General features: G+C 56.4%; 1 long non-coding RNA gene across 1 annotated transcript; it reads left to right on the top strand.

Annotated features, from left to right (window-relative positions):
* Positions 1–66: 66 nt before the first annotated feature.
* Positions 67–6525, top strand: LOC125164179 (uncharacterized). The gene is made up of 3 exons (XR_007151666.1): positions 67–397; positions 627–876; positions 1012–6525. It is a non-coding gene; the product is annotated as an uncharacterized LOC125164179 (long non-coding RNA).
* The last annotated feature ends 2100 nt before the right edge of the window (positions 6526–8625 follow it).

Here is an 8625-nt window from a genome sequence, read left to right as displayed (position 1 = left end):
CCCGGGGAAGCGCGCCCAAGCCCGGCCCCCGCGGGGCGGACAGCGGGGCCCGGCACTCACCCTCGTCCGCGGACGCTCAGCCGCTCCGGGGAGCGCGCCGAGGCTCGGAGCCGCGGGGGCGGGAGCGGCCACAGCCTGGGCCGGGCGCGCGTGCACACGGGCGCGCGGCCTCCGGGCGGGAGCGGGAGCCCGCGCCGCCGCGAGTCCCGGCTCCGGGGAGAGGGTTGCGGCTTGGCGCCGGGGCCTCCTCCGCGCGCCCCGCCCGCCCGCCGCCCGCTTAACCCTTTCCAGGACCCCGGGACTTCCTGCCGAGATGCGGGCTGCAGGCGTGGAGGGCGGCGCCACCTGTCCCCACGACGGCCCCACGGCCGAGGCTGGGGCCCAGCTGCGCCCCGGTGTGAGTGAATCCCCGCAGCCACCCCGCGAGAAGCGGAGAGCAGGTTCCCGCCGGCGCGCTCGGGGTTTCTGCCCCCGTCCACACTCTTTTGTGTCCTGCTTCCCCTCCCCCGCTCCTCCTCTACAAAACCGTGAGATAAAATGTAGTGTTTACATATGTTTGCAAAATTGGGGACGCTGCGTTGTTGGCATATTTAGTGGTTAAAAACCTATTGCCTACCTCCTTACAGATTCCAGGATAAAAGACAAAAACGTTGCGAACGCTCAGAGGAAACTGCTGAACTTTGTTCTTCTGTCTGGAAGTGTGGCCTCAACCATCTCTGGCTCCCTGCAGCTCGGACCTGGCGTAGGGCCACAGGGGGACCCTCTGGACCTCACCGAGAACTTCAAGTGTTAGCTCCACAAAGCCAGTGGACAAGGGAGACACTTCCTCTGACTTCAGCTGCTTTTTAGTCCTACATACAGCTGCTTCCTGCCCAGGTCAGTTCTAATTAAGACTGGACCCCTGATGGCAAATGCTATTTTTAAAAGTTTTGTGCAAAAATTATGATGATTACATTTCCATAGGCCCAGAGGGCCTCAGACTTGACTTTTTTCAAATTTTGCTTTTGACAGACTTTGCCGGTTTCATACACTGCGAGGCTTTTGGATTTCAGCGCCAGAGCTAACACCCTGAGAACATCCTTAAAAAACGTTTTCATTCTGCCAAGTGGAATACTTTACCTCGGGATTTGGATCAAAGGAAGCAGAAACCAAGCAAACTACTGGGATGTATATTTTTAAATTATCAGTTAACTATACCAGAAGCAGATCTTTGGGGGGCTGAACTCATTCCCATCATGCTCCATTTTTGTTTTGTTCTCTTTACTCCAAAAACATTCCAAAATCTACTGGGATCTCTTTTAGCAGATGTTCTGTTCACCTTCACATGGAGACTGTGTGTCACTAGCTCACCCAGCTCCATTGGCTTAAAGATGCCTGGAGTGGAGTTTTAAACTTATTTCCCAGCAATGCCTCCAGCCCTTACCCCCATTCTTTCGGGGGAAACTTTAGGCTGACCCACAGCTTTATAGCCTCACCCACGTCCCCCACCCACTTTTGTGGATTAGGATCCAGTGGCCCCTAAGTTTTCCCCAACCAAAGGTGGAGTACTGGCCTGTCTTCTCTACCGCTCTCCAAACTTCCAGAGATCAGGTACGTCGCATTTAACTTTTCTTCCCGCGGGATCTTACTATGCTTGCCATATACTATAGGTTCTTAGTAAATGTTTATTGAATGAGCGAAAAAGTAAATGAATTAACTTAAAATATTCATCCAACCCATGTGCCATCTGGTAGATAAGGTGTGTGGGGAACCCCATCCATTTTCAGACTTTACATGTTTTATTTTTAAAAACATACTGTGGTCCCAATATGGCCAATGGAAATTGCCAGGGAACGATCCATGCATTTAATTAGGAAGTCATTCAAACTACAGGGACATCCAGAGTCCCTGAAGTCAAACATGGGATCCAACAATACCCAGAAGAAGAAGGACTTGTCATAAACATTAAATAACGTCCATTCCAACAGTATTTCAAGAATATTATTATTTTACTGTTTTAAATTTTCCACTGCTCAGAAAGAGCCTAACCACGCATGGCACACTTGAAGAAGTGTATAAATGAGCCGTGCAGAGCTGTATGAGATATAAATGAAAACGTAAGTGAAACTCAGAATTGCCCTGGGTGAGATGTTGTCCAGCCCCCTAATAAATGCAGGGTCTCCCGGCCTGGGCACCAGGCTTAGGGGACTCTGACCCCCATCTGGAAACTGCATGGGGAGAGCAGAGAGCACAGCTTTGGAATTCAACAGATGGGATTTCAAACACCAATGTCACCATTTCTCCATCTTAAGAAATTTGCACAGAACCCCTGACCTCTCTGTGTTCTTCTGTCCTCTTCTGTCTGACCAAGGTGACACATGCAAGGCATTTAGTGCAGTGGGTCTTAACTCTAGCGGGAGAACAGCCCCACTCGTCACCTGTGACTTTGTCACTGCCCCTCTGGCTGAGTGTCAGCAAATACTTTCTGCGCTCCCAGTTCTGTGCTTCTGCGTGTCGTTTTCATCACACAACACCCAGTACTTACAGAAGATTCAGGCGACTGGGCAGTCCAACATTGGGCCCTGTTTGGGTGCTGGACACTGGTTTTCTACTCGTGCTGATGCCAGAGAGCAGATAGTTTCCCCAAAGCTTAATAGCCCCTAAGAGTTGATGCACTCCTGCCTTCCAATAAAAAGCAATTAAATTCCAGTAGCTGCCAGGAATCGATCCCGTTGCTACATAGTACTTTGAGTCTCTTGGCATGAAAAATTAACCAGAATATCTGTGTGTTGGTGTGGAAACATCAGTCCCTGCGGCCTTGAACAATTCTGCCCGTGTCGTACGAACACGAAGCCATCTCCTACACAGAGCTCCCCGAAATTCCCCTGGCCCCACCGTGACTACCCCCTTCGGCTCTGATGGCTCTGGGTCCGTTTGCCGTGTCGTGTAAGCCATTTCTTCAACATGGTGAATATTCTCCTCAGGCCTGAGTTTTCCCAAGCATCTAATTAGCCCGTGCCTGAGAATGTTACACCCGAAAAAGAGGAATGTAAGTGCCCTGAAATACTGTTGACGATTGGCCATTAACTGGTTGTGTACTGACCGTGTACTTGTGATGTCACTGCACACATTTTCTGTTATGGACAGTCCCGGGTTTAGGAGAATACCTGAGCGGTCCTGATCTGAATAGGACAGTGGAGACCTTTCTTTTTAGCCTCAAGCCCCAGGGCCAGCACTGTGAGCAGATCAAGCTGTGCTCAGTGCTGGTCCAGTCGGTGAGAGGAGGAAGCCTGATTGTGCTGAGTGTCTCCCTCCTGCCGTCCTTCATCACTGTGGGCAGCAGAAGGAGGGGGGTGGGGGGGGCTGGCAGGCCACCAGGAGGCCAACAGTTCCTGTCAAGTGAGTCAGGACTGCAATCCCTAAAGGCCGTGAAGTTTATTAGTGCTGATTCTGGTAAACCTTCTCTTGGAAAAGACATACCAACTGAACAGTTACTTTTAAATACTTTAAAGGCATGTGTTTATCCTGTTAGAGCAAGTTATTTACAATCAAATACGATCTCACATGAATCTTTGCGGTATACCTACACGTAAGCGTGCATGTAACTCCGCAAAATACCCAGGTGTAGATACACGCACTGCCAGAGGGCAGTTTCACAGTTGAGGGAACGAACTCTCTCTCAAAGAGTCCGATGTCACTCTCGTGTCACGTGCGGCCGAGCAGGGATGCTAGTCCTGCCCAACCCCGGGCCCTTCTTCACATTGACAGTGAAACACCTGTCTTTCCAAATGAACGAGTCCGATCTTCCGAGTACAGATCAAGGAGGAGGCACAAAACCATACTTTGTGTAACGGGAATCGATATGTTAAAAATAAAATCGGTTTCCTAGTACATCTCAGTGGCTTCATCCTGCCACACTGATTTCACCCCAAGCCCCAAACACTTTGTGCTGTGAGTGAAGGGTTCGCTTTTCCAGCCGAAGCTGCCCGGTGCGTGAGTCTCCCGAGGCCGGGGCGGGGAGGGAGGGTGTTGGCCTTGCAACCTGGGGGATGGGTCCTTCTCTGCCTTAAAAACCATTCTGCTCAACACTCCTACTTCGCACAGTGGGCCTGCAGGAACTTTCCGGAAGGGAGTCTCCTGCCGCTCGCCCACTGCTCTAGTAGGTTAGGGCCAGGACGGGAGTTCTCTCCTGGACAAGCGGCACTGGGGACGCCCAGTGGTGTGGGTGCAGCAGGAGGGCCCGGTGCCTTTACCGCCACGCCGGGAAGGCGGTCCCCAGAGAGGGGTGCCTGCTGTTCTCAGGTCAGTCTCTTCTACAGCACAGTTCTCTCACTACACAAGGAATGCTCGTGGGGCGTCTGGGTGGCTCGGTCAGTTAAGCAGCAAGGTCAGGATCTTGCGATTCGTGGGTTCGAGCCCCACGTCAGGCTCCTTGCTGATGGCCAGGACCCTGCTTGGGATTCTGTCTCGCTCCTGCTCTCTGCCCCTCCTCTGCTCTCTCTCTCTCAAGATAAATAACTTTAAAAAAAATCCAGTTAAAAAGAAAACAATGTCAGCAATGCCTTAGGTGAGGTGCAAGGTTAAATGAGACAAAAACCAAACTCAAAATGGAAGCACAGTGTTACTGTCTCCCACTGATAACACAGGGACTGCAAAAAAAGTTTTTTTTTCAAGTTTTCACACAGTAAAGGTCTAATTAGGAAATCTCAAAAGTATAAACTAAATAAGGACACCTTATCCAATTAACCCCAACTTAAAGGTTCTTATGGGTTAAGTTGTGTCCCCCCGACCCCCGATAAAGGCATGTTGGAGTCCCAGCCCCTCAGAGCGTGACCTTATTTGGAGATGGGGCAGCCAACTGAAATGAGCCGGTTAGGGCGGGCCCTAACGCAAGGTGAGCGGGTCCTTCCAGAAGGAGACTCCGTCACAGACGTGGATGGGCACAGAGGGAGGCTGAGTGAAGGCAGAGGCAGAGGCTGGAACGATACGGCCACAGCCGAGGACGCTGGCGAGCTCCGGCCCGCAGACGGGGAGGCCGTGACGCAGGGGTGCCAGCCTGGCCTACGGACCGTGGGAGGGCACGTGTCCCCTGCCCCGGCCTCCCGCGGCCCTTCCTTACGGCAGCTCTGGGAAAGCAGGACAGGGGTCTGGGGTCTTCGCCTCTCAGACGGTCTGCTGTGGGGGAGCACGTGGCTGTTTTCCTTGTTTTTAGCCCGCTGAGGACTGGCCTTCTCAAAATACGATACAAATGAATGGGTGGACAAAGGAGAGCTTGGCAAGGATACACAATACTTCCTTGGGAAGCATACAGCCACTTCCTCGGGATGCAGTTAAACGGGCACACGGCATTCTGTCAATATGTCACCCGCGTCTCTGCTCCGCACGCGGCCTGGGGACAGTCGGGGACCCGGCTCTGCTGGAGGATGTGGGTCTGAGGAGCAGCAGGCTGTCTGTCGGCTGGTCCTCGAGAAGCCCCGGGCCACGGCACCCAGGGCGGCACGGCTGGGCTCTCCCGCTCCGTCTGTCCGGACCTCGACTTCCCGTGGGGTTGGGCAATGGGCTCGAGGAAAAGTAGCCGTGGGGTGGGGGAGGGGTGGTCACAAAGGGGCTCTAAACTATTTCCAATAAACATACACAGAATCCGGGGCGCCCGGGGGGGCTCAGTCAGTCAAACACCCGACTCCTGATTTCGGTTCCAGTCAGGAGCTCACGATTGGTGAGCTCGAGCCCCACGTCGGGCTCTGGGCTGACAGCGCGGAGTCTGCCTGGCATTTTCTCTCTCCCTCCCTCTCTGCCCCTCCCCCACCAGCTCTCTCTCAGGATAAACGATTAAAAGTCTGTACGTGGACACGGAACCTGGCGGCCGGCCAGGCGGGCCTCCGCGTCTTCCAGCACACAGCCCCTTTCCCGCCGCTCCGGGGTTCGGCCGGGTGCCCGCCAGAAGAGCGCTCCTGAGGGACATCGAAGCCGGAGGGCCTGTGTGAACCCTGGCCTTTCGGGTGCGCGATGCTCTGGTTTTGTGGTTACAGAGATGCTGGACGCTGCTTCCTCGGCCCCGCTCCTGCGCTCAGCCCCCCAGAAGCAGGGGGCGGCCTCGGCCGGAGGAAGGGCCGCCTGGCGCAGCTGCAGGGGACGGGACCCCGCAGCTCACAGTCGTTCTGTGCCGCCGCAGGAGGCCCGGGGCCACCAAGCCTTCCCAGCTTCCTCTGCCTTCCTCCCGAGAGGCCTCTGCCTCCTGCTGTGTCTCCCCTCCTCGGGCATCTTTGGGGTCCCGCTCGGGAGGGAGCCTCCGTGGGAGGGGACCCCCGGGTAAGCAGATGACGGCACTGAGCTCCTGCGATCATCCGGACCCTTCCAGCAAGGCCGAGCCGGGCGCCTCCGGGAGCCGCCGGACGAGATGGGCGGAAATGTCCACGCAGGAAAGCGGTTGTGTTACGGGAGCCTCCCCGCCGCACCTGTGTCGCACCTGACACGGTGCGCGTCCGGGGGCTGCTCCCAGCTCTGCGTCCAGGCCCGCTCGGGGCCTCTCCGAAGCCTGCCTGCCACCTTTCCCCAGGCCAGGCCCAGACCCCGCTGCCCGGTGGGCGCGAGGTCCCAGAGCCACTGGCTGAGGGTCCGTCCCCGCCCTGCCCGCCAGGTGTCCTGGGCCGGGACCAGCCTGTCATCAGAGACATCCTCGCCTGACGACTTTGTTGTTCGTGCCTTGTATTTCCCCTTGAACGTCTACCGTTTTGCTCTTAGAAAGGAAGAGAAAACATAAATGCGATTACTTTGGACAAGTGTGTTTGGGGAATGAGTTCCACAGAGACTCTGCTGAACCTCCAGTCGCCCCACTGTCCCCTCAGCCCGTCCCCCCTCACGCCCCCTTCTTTCCCACACGTCACCTCTCTTCTGCCAAGCGAGGGGTCTCCCTGCCCGGCCACAAGGTTGGCCTGGGCCTCAGGCCTCCAAGGGGACGGGAGAGGGTTCGAGGAGGCTGCGTTCAGAAGGGACTGTGCCGGCTGCAGGGATTCACTGCCCTCGCCCTGTGGGGCCGTGAGAGTTCACGGGGTCCCCTGCAGAAAAGATGCCATGGGCAGAGCTCCGGGAAGGCCAGGGCACTCGGGAGACGGCTGTGGCCCCAAACCACACCTCAGCCGCCTTGGAGAACAGTAAGGTGTCATTTTCACACGGCCTGGGGCCGCAGGGCCTGCATCTGACTCCTGCCCTGAGTCCTTGGGCACTGGAGGCCCACCAGGCAGCAGGCGTGCTGTGGGAACACCCGGGGGGCTGCAGGTCTCAGAGACCCCGACCACCACCTGCTCCATCCAGGCAGAGCACAATGCAGAAAACAGGAAGTCGGGATGCGGTCCCCACACCTGGAGAGCCCGCTGCAAACCACGTTAAGCCCTGCTGGGTCAGGCGGCACCCGGTGACTCCTGAACAGAGCGCAGCGTGCGGCGGCCCAGGGGAGCTGCTGGGACACGGGGCTGATGGTCACTCCGCGGGTCGGTGCCCCTCCACCCGGCTGCAAGAAGACCTTTCAGACGATCCGCGGTCCGGTCCCACCTTGCCCTTCGCCCCGGAAGGTGTCCCGCAGAAGACGAGAAGCCTCCGCAGGATTCCTCCGGGCCGCCAGCGTGGCCGCCATCTGACGGCACCTCTGCGTGGCCCAGTCCTGCACGAATAAGAACTCAGGTTTTCAATCCACAGGACGGTGCGGGTTCCCTGTGGTCACTGTGACACGTTGCCATAAAATCGGTGGCTTCAGCTTCAAACAATACGCATTTCTTGCTTACGGTTCTGCAGGTGAGAAACCCAACCTGGGTCTCCCCGGGCTAAAGTCGGGATGGTGGCAGGGCCGGTTCCTTCTGGAAACGCCAGGGGAGGCCCCGTTTGCTCGCTTCTCCGGCGCGCACAAGCCCCTTCCTCGGCTTTGCCCCTGTGGCTCTCTCCCTCACCCGTTTCCTTCTCTGACCCGCCCGCCTCTCCCTTGCAAGGACCCTTGTGATGGTGCCCGGGCCCCCATGATCGAGTCTCGTCCCCTCATCCCAAGATCCTTAATTTAGTCACATCTGCTAGGTCCCTTTTGCTGTGTGAGGCAACAGGGGGTCTGGGCACTAGGATGTGGGCATCTGGGGGCCGTCGTTCGGCCCGGCACACGAACTTGCCGAGATGAGCGAGATCTGCTGAGGCGTCTGCACAGCACCGGAGCGGCGTGGCCCCGGGTGGGTGCCCCGGCCTTGGCCCTCCCAACCAGGGCCTGGCCCGCTGCAGGCAAGCAACACATCCTTGTGGAGAGAATGAACGTATCCAATAAGAAGTGAGAAAACCATGGGAAGATCAAAATAATCGTGGCCTGCAGGACGGCGTGGTGGAGACAGGGGTCCAGAGAGAAAGCGCTTTCTGGAGTGACGGCTGCCCGACCACAGGCCAGGCACTGAATCGAGACCTTCATCCCTTATTTTATGTAAATGTTACCAACCTCCTGCATTTTACAGGTGACAGAATTGAGGCTCAAAGAGGTAATTAGCCCGAAGCTGCATGGCCAGCAAACCTAAGTCGCGAAGCACCGTCTGAATGTCAAAGCTTGTGTTCTCAGCCCCCCCCCCCATCTGTATTTCCTGAAAGCTGAAAGAGGTTTCAGGATGCTGGCACAAACCAGGA

Source organism: Prionailurus viverrinus, chromosome B1 (genome assembly GCF_022837055.1).
Source record: "Prionailurus viverrinus isolate Anna chromosome B1, UM_Priviv_1.0, whole genome shotgun sequence".
In the NCBI taxonomy this organism is placed as follows: Eukaryota; Metazoa; Chordata; class Mammalia; order Carnivora; family Felidae; genus Prionailurus; species Prionailurus viverrinus.
Note: the sequence above shows the minus strand (reverse complement) of the source record. Positions and strands in the feature narration are given on the sequence as shown.